Below are 15,259 nucleotides of genomic sequence, written 5' to 3'. Positions count from 1 at the left end.
ATCAGAGGAGCAAAATGAAAACAAAAAACCCAAACCAGTAGCACTGTGACAGGAGACCTTTCTGATAATCTTCTGGCCCAAAATTTTCTTACTGATCCATGCCCTTAAAAGCTAGGGGTGCATTGATTTACGTTGACTGCTGCTGGCTGAAGGGTTCCAGAGTGTATCAGTGCAGTGACAGTTGCAGTCTTCAGCTGTAGAAAATCTAGTCAATTCCTGTTACGTTTCTTTGTGTTGAATAGCTGTCTGCGTTATATGAAAAATTTTAATTACTGAGAGAGAACCTACCCCACTGACTTGTTTTATTTAAATCTCAAAATGAAATATAATTTGCAGACTGATTCATTTTAAGCAGATGACTATAAAGACGCTTAAATTAGGTTAGATCGTGTCAGGCGCAGTCAGTGACAAGCAAAATAAATTCTTCCTGTGGAATACCAACAATGCAGTAATGTCTCAAATGAGCAATCTGCATTCGTTGACTGCCATAATCTGTCTATTGGCAATCTACTGTACACAAACACAGTTTAGTAATTAATTATAGCAATACATTACTTCCGGTGTCAGAGCTGTTCTCCTTAGATGCCAACGTGAGGGGCCTGCCATCATGCCAAGAGCAAGCTGCTTCATTAGCCTAAAGCTGCAGTCTCATGGAGGAACGATGTAGGTAACAGCTCATTAACTGACTACAGCTGGGCATTTCTCCTAGTTTTTTTATAAAAGATGACAGGCAGTTTGTTTACCCACCTCCCAGTGTTATGTTCTTCTGCCTCTTCCTTCATTTCCCATAGCCAAAATGATAGATTAACATTCTTGTTATCTTTAAGGATTTTGTGAGTTGATGTAAATGGCCCACTGTCTCCGTATGGTGTGTGTGTTTTGCTTGCAGGCTCTTGTCTCTTTTAAACCAGTGTTGTTTCATGATGAGTAATGCATTGTCTGCAGATGGTTTGAAATACAGTTTATTGGATTATATTTTTCATAGCACTAGGTCTAATCCCTAGCTTTTTAGTGGCTAGAGGATCAGTATTTTCCATCATTGGACCCCCAATGGTGTAAATAGGTCTTCAAGAACATTACCAGAAACTAGCTACAAATCTAAAGCTATAAATCAGAGGTAGTAAATATGGAGGAGGAGAAATGATGAAAAGGTGAGCAGGAAGGTCCAGGAGCAACACCCTCGTGAGATGCTCAGCTCCTTAGCCAGACAAACACACAGACGCCCTTACCTAGCTCTCTTGTGATTTCTACTGAAGTGCTGTTTCTGGATCCTCTTTGAAAGCAGTGAGTGACATCCTGGCTCCACTGAAGTCTATGGCAAAGCTCTTTCATTTCAATGGAACCAGGATTTCACCCTCTGTCTCTGTTGTCAGCTGGCTAGTAAATACCTGATGGATTGAAGCTTATACCCAGAGCCTCATGGCTGTTGTGTGGGGGCAGGTCTCCTTTGCCTCTCCCGGTTACTTTTTCTGGGGAGGCCTTTCCCTATCATTCCATTACCATGTCTGTTACTGCTTTTTGCATTTTCCAAAGAGTAGCATGAAATTAACTTCTACTGTTGCCTAAAGTGTTCTAAATAGCTCTATGCTGATGTGGGAGAGAGCTCTCTCGTCGACATAATTAAACAACCCCCAATGAGCAGCAGTAGCTATGTTGGCAGGAAACTGGCGCTTCTGTTGTTGTAATTTATGTCAGTCAGGGGTGTTTGTTTTTTTCTCCCACACTCCTGACAACAAAAGTTGTACCGACGGAAGCACTAGTGTAGACAGCTTCTTGCCTCTTGCTAACTTCATTCAGAGCTGCAGCGGAGAGGTTGGATCTGTGGCTGCTGTGCGCTATATTGTTTTGCATTTGAAGGCTTTCTTTGCAGTCACAAAGGCTAGAAATTTACTATTTTTAAAACAATTAAGAGCTTGTATTGTACAGAAATTGGTGGCTGAAACTCCTGAGCTTGCCAAGAAATCAACTTCCTGGTGCCCAGGATTGAAAAAGCTTCCAACTTGTGTCATATTTTAACATCAAATGTTCACATTATTTGACTGACTGAGCAGCACAACTCAAGTATTAGAGAATAATCCTATAACGTTCGATCATGTAGGCTTGTTTCATAAGGCAGCATTCTGTGGCCTCATAGCAAACCAGAATTCTAGTACTGTACTGTCATAGCAACCAAACTTCATTATTATTTTATGGGTATCTGGACAAGTCAACCGCTTCCTAATTTCATATTGTCCTCAAGGAGAGACTGAACAAACCAGTGACACGTTCCTGAGGATAAAGATGGAATACAGGTGATTCCTTGTTGTACAGTTCTGTACCCCGAGACTTAGGGTGCCCTGTGAAGGTTGTGCATGAGCTTTCAATGGATTGTGTTTTATTGGATATAGTTTGTCATAAAACTGGTAGTTAAAAAGACATCTTGAGTGTTGCGTGTGGTCCCTAAACGACTTCTAGATCAAATTTGCTAGTCCTGCTCAAGCAGGGTTTTAAAAAAATCAGTATGTTCTGTCTTAGACCAGTGGTTCTCATACTTTTGTTGTGGTGACCCCTTTCACACAGCAAGCCTCTGGGTGTCACCGCCTCTTATAAATTAAAAACACTTTTTTATATTTAACTCTATTATAAATGCTGGAGGCAAAGCTGGGTTTGGGGTGGAGGCTGACAGGTCACGACCCCCAGTTTGAGAACCCCTTAGACCATCACCAGTTAGAGAGATTCTGTAACTGGAACTTAATTGACCATGTTCTTTACAATGCAAGAGGCTGAATAGAATCTACCTTGCTCTTCTATGACTGCCTTGGCTCTTTAGGATTAACCATAAATTAGTAATTGGATATGAACCAGTGGCACATATGGCCAGATTTTGCCTTCACATGTCCACATTGCTCCCATTGAATGAGAAGGGGAGAATTTGGCCTGCAGAGAGCATGCTCTATACATTGAGTAAGAAGGTGTCTTTTTTACAGTCATTTTTCCTGACCATAACACTGTAAATTCAATCAGCCATCTCACCAGAAAGGATGTTGATGTACAAGTTTGAAATTCAGTCTTTCTCTACTTCATTCCAGACCAGTTAGGTAGTATTAATTTTTATAACACCCTGAAGTTTCTTCACCTCTTTAGACAGCAAGGAGAGAAGGTCCCTGCCCAAGGAATCTTGCAGGGGCTATGGACGTTGCTGTCAAGCTAAGACAAGGGTAACACAAGTCCAAGAGGGGATTGGTAAGTAGCCTTTGGACATGGCTGGGGAATTGAACACCAAAGAGGGACATGAGCTTTCCTGTAGCACCCTGGAGAGAGAGTATCATCCCATCATAGTAGTTATATTGGAAATAAGAAAGTTCTGCTTATCACCTTGAGGGGGTTAAAAGCAGCAGCTATCAGATGGCTTGCTTGAGATTACATGGAGAAAAATCATCCATAGTGTGAAGCATTAGGAATTTTAACATGCGCCAGCCACGTGCTGGTTTAAAAGCTGTCTTGGACTTGAGCATCAGAGGAAGAAATTTTCATTTGGAACCTTTCAGGGAAACCATAGACTGTACATACAAAGTCATGCTGTACAGTGCCTTTGGAAACCCTCCATGGGGCATCTTTTGGGGATTACTGTGTTTAGCAGATGTTATAGATTCCTGTGCCAAGAGTAATATGTTGGCTCACCATCAAGGATTTTTTTTTAACTTTCATTAGCTTTACAGTTTTTTGAAAGGCCTGCTTTTGTTCAGAAGCTTTGTCTCTCTGGCAAGCCTCCAAGCTATTCAGTCAGTTGTGTAGTGCTAGCTAAAACATAACTCCTACAAAACTCGGCTTGATTTTCACCCACACTAGACATGACCTGAGACTGCTGGGCACAAGAACATAAGAATGGCTATACTGAGTCAGACCAAAGGTCCATCTAGTCCAGTATCCTGTCTTTTGACAGTGGCCAATGCCAGGTGCCCCAGAGGGAATAAACAGGTAATCATCAAGTGATCCATCCCCTGTCACCCATTCCCAGCTTCTGGCAAACAGAGGCTAGGGACACCATCTGTGCCCATCCTGGCTAATACACATTGATGGACCTATCCTCCATGAATTTATCTAGTTCTTTTTTGAACCTTGTTATAGTCTTGGCCTTCACAACATCCTCTGGGAAGGAGTTCCACAGGTTGGGCAGCTCTGTCTCGTGTTCTTTGCAGCGGGACTTGTAGGCAATGAGTGTTGAAACCTGTGGAGTGGCTTACCTAAAGCCTAGGCCACCACTCAGCACCATCACAGGACCTAACCAGATCAGCCACACCATCGCTGGTTCATTCACCTGCACGTCCACCAATGTAATATATGCCATCATATGCCAGCAATGCCCCTCTGCTATGTACATCGGCCAAACTGGACAGTCTCTAAGGAAAAGGATAAATGGACACAAATCAGATATTAGGAATGGCAATATACAAAAACCTGTAGGAGAACACTTCAATCTCCCTGGCCACACAATAGCAGATCTTAAGGTGGCCATCCTACAGCAAAAAAACTTCAGGACCAGACTTCAAAGAGAAACTGCTGAGCTTCAGTTCATCTGCAAATTTGACACCATCAGCTCAGGATTAAACAAAGACTGTGAATGGCTTGCCAACTACAGAACCAGTTTCTCCTCCCTTGGTTTTCACACCTCTACTGCTAGAACAGGGCCTCATCCTCCCTGATTGAACTAACCTCGTTATCTGTAGCTTGCTTCTTGCTTGCATATATATATATATATATACCTGCCCCTGGAAATTTCCACTACTTGCATCCGAAGAAGTGGGTATTCACCCACGAAAGCTCATGCTGCAAAACGTCTGTTAGTCTATAAGGTGCCACAGGATTCTTTGCTGCTTTTACAGATCCAGACTAACACGGCTACCCCTCTGATACTTGACAGAGATAAGTTGACTCCTTGGGCTATGCCCTGGGGAATTTAAAAGAAAAAGTGCTTTTTAAAATTTATGGCAATGCTTTGGTCTTTAGATGTCTGAGACTCTCTGTGCATTTATTAGTCATCACGCCACAACCGTTAAAAATTACAGAGAACTATTTCTTCCCTTGATCCCTCTTAGTTACTTTTAAGTAAAAAAGGCAGCTGTAAACAAAGTACTTCCTTGAGGTATGCTTCTGGAAATGTTGTGCACCTGCAGTGTGTTCTCTGCAGCATTTCTCTTTACTTTGTGTAGCTTTAAAAGTACCAAATTCAGCTATTACTTGGAGTTATGACTGGGAGTCATGAGAAATCAAGAAGCGCTTATATCCCGTCCAACAGAGGCATATTGCTCCCATGATGGAAGGAGGAGATGGTCTCCCCAGAAAGCACTGTGTGTTGCACAGTAGCTCCATGCACTGCAGCGTGAGCAGTAAAACCTGGATTTATTTTTTCATCTGGTGTCTACATGCAGTAAAGTTTTGAGATGCCTTTTAAATCACACACATGTGCACTTCAGTTTGTGTGTAACCTGACACTGTAGAGTAGTTCAAAATGGTGGCTTTGCCATGTCAGAAAGTGGCAACTTACCAGGAAATCGTTTGAGGGCAATGGATTCTGTTGGCCATAAACCTTGAGGAGTAAAGGCTCATGTGATCTGCTGCTTTCTTCCATTTCACTAACATAAGGGTGGCAATACTGGGTCAGACCAATGGTCTGTCTAGCCCAGTATTTGGTCTTCCTCCTCCACCTTCGTGTTTGGGCCCCTTTCCTCCTCTGAGTAGCACTAGATCCAGGTAATTCCCAGAGCTCCTTGTCACTGCCGGCTCTTTCCGTCACTGGAGAGCTGTGTGAAATAGTTTCTTCTGTTCTGTTAAATATTTTTCTTGTGCTCATTTTCTCCCCTATCAGGCATGGAGCTAGGAGTTTGTGGAAGGATGGAAGCTTATGAAACCTAAAAGAAAAGATGTAAAAATTTGATCTCGGAGACTTTAAACAAGTCAAAAACTTAGCTGAGCTAGAGGCTTGAATTTGATTCTGGTAGTGTCAAGTGGTGACTTCTCCAGGTGCTTGTCTCATGGGCTGCCTTTGCACTACTGTTACATCATGATTTTACAGTAGTATTTACAATCCATCAGGCTCCTGCAGTGGTGGAACTGGAATATGCTGTTTGCTTTCTCGTGGCCTATGCAGACTCTCCAGTGATGCACTGTATCTTGAAAAACATATTCTGCTTTTCTTTAAAGCCCGTGTAGGACAAAAGACAAAATGCTACAAGCTACTTTATCAGCTTCCACTCTAAAAATACCATAAAAGGCAGTTTGTCCTTAGAAGACGGGCATTGGACTATTTCCCACCCACATTACTGCAGCATGAGTCACTTGGCTACTGCAGCTGTTCCTCTACATGTGGATGTTTGATTGACCAGTTCCATAAGAAACAGTCTGAGCACTAGCTATGGAGGGGAGACAGGGAACTTCTCTGTAGTGCTGAAGAAATGAGTGATATAGGCCTGATCTACACTACAGATTTATATTGGTATAACTGCATCAGTCGGGGCGTGAAAAATTCACACCCCTGAGCGATGTCGTTATACCGACCTAACCCCTGGTGTGTACACAGCACTACGTCGGCAGGAGAGCTTCTCCCACTTATATAACTCCTGCCTCTCGGAGAGGCGGATTACCTATGCAGATGGGAGAAGGTCTCCTGTCAGTGTAGGAGCGTCTTCACTTAAGCGCTACAGCGGTGCAGCTGCACTGCTGCAGCATTTTAAGTGTAAACCTGCCCATAGTGGAGTGGATGAAGCCCGCAAAACCTGACTAAACTGCTGACGGGTTTTGTTTTCTTTGCAGAAATCTTACTTACGTTTCCTAAAAGCTCCCAGCGACAATATGCACTAATCACCACAATGGAAGAATTTACACTGAATCTTCTTCTTCTTTGCTCTCTGAATATAAAACATATCCCAGTTTGTTTTAGAAAACACAGTAGTTGCCACTTGACTATGAAATCCCCTCTGAGACGAAACCACTGTGTGCTTGTTGCTTTCAGCAGTAATTCAAATACCTCCCAGTCCCAAGTTTTTTCACAGTGTAGAAATAGGCAGGGCCTCTTTCTTTTTTTTTGACAGAGCAGTTAAAAATAGAAACCTCTTCTGGTTAGGTTTGCCCTTGACTTAATCTTGCGTCCAAAATGTAGGCACTGAAAGGTACACTCTGAACTCAGGATTTTTAAAAAAAGAATTTTTTTAAGAGTTATTTTCCCACCCTCAACAATGATGAGCTTATGTTTTTTCCTTCCCCTCAATAAATTCCTGGTCATTATGAGCTGAGTGTTTTAACTTGTTAAAGGGAAATTTTGTGAGAAATGTCCTTTATTTAAAAAGCCATCTAATTGTGAAATGGGTTTATGTGGGCCAAATTTCAAAGGTTATCGTCCAAACTGATCCCACAAAGAGGAATTGGCGCACATAAAATTGGTAGTCTTGTATGCATGTATACAGGAACATAGGAATGTCCATTCCAGATCGCATCAGTGGCCCAGTTCAATATCTAGTCTTTAAGTGTAACCAGTAGTAGATGCGTCAAACAACGGTGCAAGACACCTCGTAGTGGACAAGTATGCTTCTGACAAAGTGGGTATTCAGCCATGAAAGCTTATGCTCCAATACTTCTGTTAGTCTATAAGGTGCCACAGGACTCTGTCGCTTTTTACAGATCCAGATTAACACGGCTCCCCCTCTGATACCTGAAGTATGGAATACTATACCTATTGAGCAACCTTTCTTATGCTGTCAGTTAGTGGTGGTTGCATGCCCAGAAACCTTAGGGTTTCTAAATCCTATCCTAGGTAACTGGATGTTCTTATCCACGTAAATGTCTAATCCTTTTCTGCATCTGACCTTGCTCTGAGCTCCACTTACTTCCATGGGTTATGTTTTTTTTAAAAAATGAAGCACAATTTCCTTTTATCGGTTCTAAATTCATTGCCCTTCCAGTTTAATTGTCCATTTGTTCTTGTGTTTTGCGACAGGGTATAGGAATGCCCAACCTATTCATCATTATTCATTATTGTGGTAGCACTAACAGGACATAGGAGCCGTGGTCATGGACCAGGACCCCGTGGTACAAACGTAAAACAAAAATATGATGTAAGCCAAAAGAGCTTACAGTCTAAGACAAGCGACAATAGGTGAATGTAGACAAAAAGATCGCAATGAAACAACATTACTGATAGGATAGTGGTCTTGGGACATTGGGGACCTAACCATTGTTAAGGTGGTTTGTTTTTTTTTTGCAGGGATCATGGCAAAGGAGAGTTGTAGGGAGAGATTTGACAGAGGAAAATGAGATGGCTTAATGGATGTTTATGGGAGCTTTTCCCATGCCTGAAGGAGAAAACAAATTGAAAATTTGAAAATTTAACAAATAGGCAATGAAGACTGGTATCGCTGGTGGAGCATTGGCAGGAGTTGACATCTTGATAGTATGAACTGGTAGGTAGTGTGGTGTTGGGCCATGAAAAACCCTGAAAGTGAAGATGGCCTTTTGTGTTTGTTGCAATGGAGAAGGAGAAGCCAGTTCGAGGGATTCAGAGAGGGCTGATAAGGTCAAAGTGATGAACAAGAAAATGATCTTTTCAACATTGTTTTGAATGGATATAAGTGGGACAAGATTGCATTTGTTAAGGTCAAAAGTTGAAGATAACCTGTGTGTTCCGTTCCGTTCACCTTTTTATCCTCTATTATGTCCCCCCTTATTTATCTTTTTTGTAAACAGTTCTAAACTTTTTAATCTCTTCGCCATATGGAAGTCTTTCTATGATTATCTAATCATTTTCATCACCCTTCCTTGCACCCCTTTTATTCGGCAGTAGTATGCTCAGTACTGAACACAGTATTTCAGCTGATGAAATACCATTAATTTTGTATAATGTCACATTTAATATTTGTAGCACGTTTTCTGACTTACTCTATATATAAAAATGCTTTTGTTTGTTAGACTGCTGCTATGAATTGAACAGACGTTTTGATTGAGCAGTCTATAATAAGTTTACTAACTAAGTAGTTAGTGAACTTAGAACCTAGCTACAGTAACTCCTCACTTAAAGTCATTGTGGTTAATGTTGTTTCATTGTTACATTGCTGATCAATTAGGGAACCTGCTAATTTAAAGTTATGCAGTGCTCCACTATTACGTTATTTGGCTGCCTGCTTTCGCCACAGCTGGCATCTTCCCTACGCCACCCCAGCACCTCCCGCCCACTGGCAGACCCCGTGGATTGGCACCTTCCTCCTCCCCCACCCGCCTCCTGCCCGCGGCAATCAACTGGCTTGTGGTGTTTGGGAGGTGGGGGAGGAGCGAGGACACAGCATGCGAAGTAAAGGGGGAGAAGGTGGGGGGGGAGAAGAGCTGGTCAAGGGTGGGGGCTTGGGGGAAGGGGTGGAGTGGATGGGCTGAGGGTTGAACCCCCTGCCCTCTGCAAAGTCAGTGCCTGTGCTTGCAAGAACAGCAAGAGGAGCAGCCGGACAATCCGTCCTCTTCCGCTCTCTGACTCCACCACCTCAACCAAGCTTCATACTCAGCAGTGATGATTGTTGTACTAAATTGTTTCTTTAAAATTGTTTAAAACTTATACCTGTATGAAATTGCTTGGTTAAAATGTATATAATGCCTTTTGTCTGGCAAAAATTTTTTTCCCCGGAACCTAACCCCGCCCCCATTTACATTAATTCTTATGGGGAAATTGGATTTGCTTAACATCATTTCACTTAAAGTCGCATTTTTCAGGAACATAATTACAATGTTAAGTGATGAGTTACTGTATGTATCGGAGTGATTCAAAATATGCCTTGCATTTGTGAGCATTGAATTTAATCTGCTATTATGCTGTCCATTCACCTATGTTTGATAGGTCACTCTGAAGTTCCTCTGTTTTCTCTAGTTTTGAGTAGCTTAAATTTTGTATCAGCCACAAGCTTTACCACCTCAACATTCACCCCTTTTTCCAGATAATTAAATAATGTATTATCTGGCATGTTCACTCATTGGGGTGATTTTGGATGGAGCCTTTAGAGTTTTTTGACTTTTGTGGTGTTAAGTGAGACCTTCGCAAGCCTAAACTGTTGTTAAAACTCTCCAGCAGGGGAGAGAAGTCGCGGTCCGGCGCCTGCCAGGGACTGAGAACTCAGGCTGCGAGCACAGTGTTCTCTGTTCCCAGCAGGCGCGGGGCCCGCCTAGTGTCTAGCAAGGGAGACAAGCTGCGGCCTCGCGCCTGACGGGGACAGAGAACTCCAGAGCTGCAGGCTGTGGGAGCCGGTGTTCTGTCCCTGGCAGGTGCGGGGCCGCGGCTTAAGCCAGAGAGAAGCCGCAGCCCCGCGCCTGCCGGGGACAGAGAACTCCGGGGCTGCAGGCTGTGGGTGCTGGTGTTCTCTGTGCTCGCGGCTTCTCTCTGGATTCATATATTATGTTATATTAAATATGATGTTTTTCATATTATTTAATGTACAAATACAAAATAAGCCTTGAAAAACTGTTGGCACCCACCACACTCTTCTGAAAACATGAATGTGCTACTGGCCACAAAAAGGTTGGGGACCACTGTCCTAGAGGGAGAGGGTAAAGCAGACACTTTAACTGTCAGACATATGTAATTTAGAACTGCTACAGGACTTGTTAAGGCAGAGAATCCTAGGAAATGAACAAGGCACCGTAGGTATTAATTTATAAAGTTAGGCCATATGCATTCCTTTGAAAACAAATGCCTGCTAAAGAGTAAATCTGTTAAATGAATAGATTTGCTGTGCAATTTCACACCTAATGACAGGCTGTGAGGCTCATCATGTTTCCATGCCCGTGCCAATATTTATATAACCCACGCCCTTCAGGATGCAGCTGAAAAAAAGAATATTGAGTAATAGGCCCTATGACCTGCTAGTACTAGTGTTCTGTGAAGTCCGTGTGAAGACAGTACAATGTTGTTTCCTCAGGGTGTTCTCTAATCCATAGGACATGCCATTCTCAAGTATCATCTTTATATAGGGTAGGGAACCCTCTCTATCACCGTCTGCATAATAAAATTAGAAGTGGAAAAGAGCTGATAAGTTATCTAGTTCATCCACAATACAATGTCTTCCAGTCCTTTGTCTAGCCTGTGTTGTAAATAAGACAAGTTGAGGTTTCCAGCACAGTCATTCACCAGTTTCCTTTGCCACTATTTGTTTACTTGTTCATGTTGCCTACTCCACTCTTACTAACCCAGTCATTGGTATTGTCCCTACTTTCTCTGCTCTGGTATGCCCTGTATTGAAAAATCCACTTTACAAAGACTGCCTCTGCAACTTAGTAGTGACTTGTTTGTACCATATGCAGACAAAATATCCTGGTATCCCAATAAGTTGCAGCTTGCAAAGTTATTAGATCATTTAAATTTTCTTTTATGCTTTGCAGATGCTCAGTTCAGACAGTCCTGAAAACTGGATCTTCCAGGCAGCAGCCAGCCAACAGGTCGTCTCATAACTGCTACTACTGCTGTTTCCTGAAACCTCTCAATTCGTGTCTGTTGATTGAAAGGAAGGGTTCAATGTTCAAACACTGGCAATAAAGAGCAGCCTGAACCTAGCACCTGCAAACCTGAAAAAAAAGACTTGACTTAAACGTTTTTAACAAAGTGTCTATTATTAGTGAGAAGTGAGTGTCTGATTAACTTCATCCCTGAAGAGTGGGTGTCGGTTTCAGACATTTCAGGCAGTAACTGCCCTCTTGTCTTTGCCCCGCTGTGACCTCTCATTCCTAATACTGAATAATAACAATGATAGTTTGGCTTAGCTTCTTTAAATTGCATCTCCTGTAGCTAGAACTAGCACAGAGAAAAGTCTCATTTACATTTCTTCAGTCTCTGTGTGATGGCTTTGTCTGTAACCAGCTGTATGTAGAGAGACAGAGTTTTCATGCAAATGTTTTGCTGAGATGATACAGATAGTAGCCATGTTCCTGTATAAAACCTCAAGGCTTTCTCCATCAGTCCTAAGGCTGCTATGTTTCTCTCCTTACATCTGCAACTTGAATTGCAAGCATAGATCATTGGGAGCAGGTGAGAGCACTGAAAATTCCTTCTCTTAGTGAATATGGAGGTGGCATTAGAAAGGCTTTTTAAAGAGACTTCACTTGATGACTGAGAAAGGTGCTCTTGGAGTTTAGGCTGCTGATACTATCTTTGTGGTTATCTAACCGGAAACAGTTGGGCTTTTAAAAGTAAACTGCAAATTTAGTATGTTGAGTAGCTTCATGTTGCTTGCATTTGATTAGTACTGTGTGAAGTCCTATTAAAGTGAATGTAAAAAATAGAAGGACATTATATATTTCCGTTTCACTGAATACAGTAGAACCACAGTTCAGCTAAGAGATCTATATTACGCCATTGTCTGATGGAGAAGTGGATTAGTTGGCTGTTAGTGGATTGTCTTAATATTCTTTCCCCAGTCTGGGATAAAGTAATTGTCTATGAGAAGTTATTGTTTCAGAGAGCTTTCAGTTCCCTTTAAAAATAAAAAGTAGGTCTAGACTGATTATAGGTTCCTTATTCGATCTACCTTAAAGTCCCAGGTTAATGTCACTTCTGCTGCTTACTGGAATTGTAAGAAAATAAAATTTTAAAAAACCTTTCCTCTAAAAAACATTTTAAATTTAACTTTTAGGGTAAGAGGTTGGGGCCGATGGAGTCAGAGTGTGGGGAATTTATAGATCATGATCCAGTTTCTGTGTAGGGTGGTTAGAAGGTAATAAAAAGGAGAGTGACCTAAAGCTTCAGTTCAGGAGTTGGTCTCTTGCCCTCCAGGTCTTATATGAAGAGCACCATATATTTACTGGTTTCAGAGTAGCAACCGTGTTAGTTTGTATCCACAAAAAGAACAGGAGTACTTGTGGCACCTTATGTTCCATTCTATGCATCTGATGAAGTGGGCTGTAGCCCACGAAAGCTTATGCTCAAATAAATTTTAGTCTCTAAGGTGCCACTAGTACTCCTGTTCTTTTTGCATATATTTACTGTGCAAATAAATAAGTTTGGTGAAAATGGGCAGCCTTCTGGATAACTCTTTTTAGTGATTTGAGTGTGCACTGACTGTAGAGTTCTTTGAAAGCATGATTTTCCTAATTGGAGTATTTTTATTCAAAGTCTGACACTGTCTTCCAGACACATAGGAAACTTATGCCCTTTTTAATCAAAGAAAGACATTTAGGATTATTTTAGCATAACCATATCCTGTATTCTTGCCACTTCTATTAGGCTGCTACCCATGGGAGTCAAATGCTTCAGGTTCATTGATGGTGAACTTAAGTTCATAACTGTGCCTTTCATCTTGAAGAATCTGAAGCAAACACTCATATACATTCCAGTCAGATCGCTTTCATCCGCTACTGCACTCAGGTGAAAGTGTCAGATATTTAACATAATTTATTATGACTGTTTAAGGCAGCAAGTGAATATGAAAACCAGCTGAAATAAGAGGAATTTAGGAAGGTCGAATGTAATTATTGCAGTTAAAATTTGACCAGGAGGCTGAGGATTACATCCCAACACTTAAAAAGGTGTCATGGTATCTTTAAAGACCACAAGTGTTCAGGTTCTTGATTTTGCTTCCATTAAAAAAGATGACACAGTGAGCAGCACACCCTTCTAATACCACACTTGGTCACAGGTCCATTTCTGAGTCATCCAGAAGAGTATCACCTACTGAATCATCAACACCACTTCCTGCAACGCTTTATATGTTTAGCATGTAACTGCTGTCCTGTCACAGTTTGAGATTTAGCATAATTGCAGTACAAGGTGGTATGGTTGCAGGAAACCTAAAGAAGCCTTACAATAATCATAGTGTCATAGAAGTATAGGGACCTGGAAGGGACCTCGAGAGATCTTCTAGTCCAGGCCCCTGCACTTAAGGCAGGACTAAGTCTTATCTAGACCATCCCTGATAGGTGTTTGTCTAACCTGCTCTTAAAAATCCCCAGTGATGGAGATTCCATAACCTCCCTAGGCAATTTATTCCAGTGCTTAACCACCCTGACAATTAGGAAGTTTTTCTTAATGTCCCCCCCCCCGGCCTTGTAACAACCATTTATGTATTTGAACACTTATCGTGTCCCCTCTCGGTCTTCTCTTCTCCAGACTAAACAAACCCAGTTTTTTCAATCTTCCCTCATACGTCATGTTTTCCAGACCTTTAATCATTTTTGTTGCTCTTCTCTAGACTTTCTCCAATTTGTCCACATCTTTCCTGAAATGTGGCGCCTAGAGCTGGGCACACTACTCCAGTCGAGGCCTAATCAGCGCAGAGAAGAGAGGAAGAATTACTTCTTGTGTCTTGCTTACTACATTCCTGCTAATACATCGGGGAATTGTTTGCTTTTTTTGCAACAGTGTTACACTGATGACTCATATTTAGCTTGTGATCCACTATGACCCCCAGATCCCTTTCTGCAGTACTCTGTCCTAGGCAGTCATTTCTCATTTTGTATGTGTGCAACTGATTGTTCCTTCCTAAATGAAGTACTTCGCATTTGTCCTTATTGAATTTCATCCTGTTTACTTCAGACCATTTTTCCACTTTGTCCAGATCATTTTGAATTGTAATCCTATCCTCCAAAGCACTGGTAACCCCTCCAAGCTTGGTAACATCCACAAACTTTATTAAGCGTACTCATCAGTGATTTAGCTAATGGCATAGAGAAGATATTGAACAGAACCGGACGCAGAACCGATCCCTGTGTGGTGGTGGGCATTTAACCTAGTACAGAGCAAAAAATTCAAATGTTTTTATGTTGGCGAGTGGGGGTTAATAGGGAACACTGTTCCCATTCCTGACACTGTTAGCAAGCTCTCACTTGTGCACGCTGCCCATTCTATTTTAATCATCATATGAAATACTTCCTAGACTCAGCTTAGCTGTGTATTTTGGCATGTCATCTTGTGGAGTGTTTTTCTTCCTAAGTAAAGAAAAACGACAAGTTTTCCAGTAGTCTGAGATCAAGCAAAATCTCTGGCTCAGATGAAAATGCACCTGCTGCAACTTTCCATGGACCTGTAGTGACTTTATCGACTTGAGACTTGGGTTTAATTTCTAGTGCCTGACCTTTGTATGGCTGCTCAGGCTGGAGCACTGCAGGTCTAGTGTACTCAGCCCCCTTGGTATGAGAGCACATGCCCCGATACCAGAGGTGGGCAAACTACGGCCTGTGGGCCACATCCGGCCTGTGGGACCACCCTGTCCGGCCCCTTAGCTCCCGTCTGGGGAGGCTAGCCCCTGGCCTCTCCACTGCTGTC

The 15,259-nt window shown here is 42.1% G+C and overlaps 1 protein-coding gene across 4 annotated transcripts in view; it reads left to right on the top strand.

The window, feature by feature from the left end:
- LOC123369505 overlaps positions 1–15,259 on the top strand; it is a 182,007-nt gene that overhangs the window by 59,927 nt on the left and 106,821 nt on the right. Inside the window, exon 3 of one of the 4 annotated variants that reach the window (XM_045015159.1) lies at positions 8,237–8,432. The exons of the other annotated variants lie outside the window; for them this stretch is intronic. The gene's annotated coding sequence lies outside the window, so the exon portion shown is untranslated. The remainder of the gene's footprint in view (positions 1–8,236; positions 8,433–15,259) is intronic. 4 annotated transcript variants of the gene reach the window in all.

Source organism: Mauremys mutica, chromosome 4 (assembly GCF_020497125.1).
Source record: "Mauremys mutica isolate MM-2020 ecotype Southern chromosome 4, ASM2049712v1, whole genome shotgun sequence".
NCBI classification, from domain to species: domain Eukaryota; kingdom Metazoa; phylum Chordata; order Testudines; family Geoemydidae; genus Mauremys; species Mauremys mutica.
The sequence above is the reverse complement of the archived record's forward strand: the minus strand, read 5'-3'. Positions and strand labels throughout refer to the sequence as shown.